Genomic DNA, 2079 nt, shown 5'->3' on the forward strand with positions numbered 1-2079 from the left:
ACAGGTTCAGAAATAGGGTAATGGAACCCATCCACCAGATGCTGTAGTGCCACGTGCATGATGTCATGCATTGGCCACAGCTTGAAGCCCCATGCAGCAAGGAGTGTACACTGTTATGTAGTCTGTGAATTTTAGCAAAAAAATTAAGAATTTCAGAAAATGGATCACAGAAATGTAACTTTGGAAAGAGCATTCCTGTGTAAGTGCTGAGGTGGTCTCTACGCTTCTTGCAGAACTTATAGGTAAACCTGAAGAGCTAAAAAATTAAAGTCAGCTTTAAAAACTTACACCCACAGAAGATAGCTTTATTTGAATTATCATTTAAAATGGTATTATCTCAAATTGTTGTTTCTGATATAAATACACCTTTAAGCTCTCTAATGATAACTTCCATTTAACTGGAGTGTTATACAGAATCTATTTATAAACACACAACATTATATTTCCTATGTGAACCTTTTCCCAAAAAGAAGTACTAGAAATCACAAGCTTCAAATTAATTATTGCTACATCTGAAAAAGGCTGTAAAATATGCCCTTATTCAAAATATTTTGTTTGATAGTGTAGATTTGTGTATCTAAAGTTTAATTTGCATACCAAAAATTAGAGAAAAAGAAGGGCTGCAAGGACAGCCAACATTTTGGCCCTAACCTTTCAAGGTCAGTGAAGACTAAGGACATATGAGTATCTGTACTGTAACAACATGTAGTTCAGTTGTGTCCCAGATTTTCTGATCAAGGAGATTATAGGGCCACAGAGGAAAGTGACCAACAATGTAGATTGTACCCAAGGAGAGCGACATGGAGAGAAAACATTCTCTCAGGCTTTCACAGAGAGCAAATGGGTCGAGCAATGGCCATGACTCATCTACATGGCTCACACTGGCAAAGGATATATAAAGTGTGATACAGAGTTTCAGGTTAAATTCTGAGGGGAATTGACTGACCTTGTCAGACACAAAAGTTACATTTCTTGTTATAGTGGTCTTGCTTTATGTTGGTCTTGACCATCAAGCAGAAAAGTATAAAAATGAAGTATAAATAGTAAAGCCATATTAATATGCTGAGCTCTAAAAGGCTGAAGTAAACAACTTCCTACATTGCCAGTCCTATAGAAAACCAACTGCTATTATAACCTACTGGAGTATATTGGAAAATTTTGCTGAATTCATGCACCTAAAATATTTAACTGATAATGGAATACCCTTATCTGACAAAACTAAACAAAAAAGGCAGATAAAAATGAATGACCATGCTCACTGCAGCAGCATGTATACTAAAATTGGAAACATACAGAGAAGATTAGCATGGCCCCTGCAAAAAGATGACATGCAAATTCGTGAAGAGTTCCATAATTTTCCTGCAAGATGATGCAAAGATGAACAATATGAGACTAATAGGTATCAATGAGAAAGTAGGAGTCAATACAAATGGCATTAAAAAATATGGGCATAAGTAATAGCAGAAAACTTCCCAAATATAAGGAAACAATCTGACATTCAGGTAACTGAAGCATACAGAACGCCAAGGAACCTTAACCCAATGAAATACACACCGAGACATATAATAGTCAAGATCCCAGAAATTCACCAAAAGAATAATCTACTGAAAGCAGCTAGAGAAAAGAAGCAGATCACATTCAAAAGAAAACCCATCAGAATTATGGCTGACATCTCTTCACAAACCATGAAGGAAAAAAGAACATGTAGCAGACTACTTCAAGTCCTCTGTGAAAAGAAATTCCAGCCCAGACTACTATAGCCTGCAAAACTCTCTTTCAAGTTTGATGGAGAAGTGAAACACTTTCATGACAAAGAACAGCTAAAGAATTTAGTGTTGACAAACGCAACCCTACACAGGCTATTGAAAGATGTTCTAGAGAATCACCAAAATTATCAGAACTTCACAAATGAGATCAGAAGCAACCAACTAAATAGGACAAGCAATTAAACACAGGAGAAAAAAAAGTAAACAACAACAGGTAAATAACATGGCAACCATAAGTCAATACATCTCAATTCTAACCATCAATGTAAATGGACTCAATTCACCAATTAAGAGAAATAGACTGGCACAGTGG

The 2079-nt window shown here is 36.0% G+C and overlaps 1 non-coding gene across 1 annotated transcript; it reads left to right on the top strand.

The window, feature by feature from the left end:
• The first annotated feature begins 1251 nt into the window (after positions 1 to 1251).
• LOC111814768 lies at positions 1252 to 1358 on the top strand. Its single transcript, XR_002819666.1, has one exon. It is a non-coding gene; the product is annotated as a U6 spliceosomal RNA (small nuclear RNA).
• Positions 1359 to 2079: the final 721 nt, after the last annotated feature.

The sequence above is a fragment of the Octodon degus genome, unplaced genomic scaffold (genome assembly GCF_000260255.1).
Source record: "Octodon degus isolate 3935 unplaced genomic scaffold, OctDeg1.0 scaffold00510, whole genome shotgun sequence".
Lineage (NCBI taxonomy): Eukaryota > Metazoa > Chordata > Mammalia > Rodentia > Octodontidae > Octodon > Octodon degus.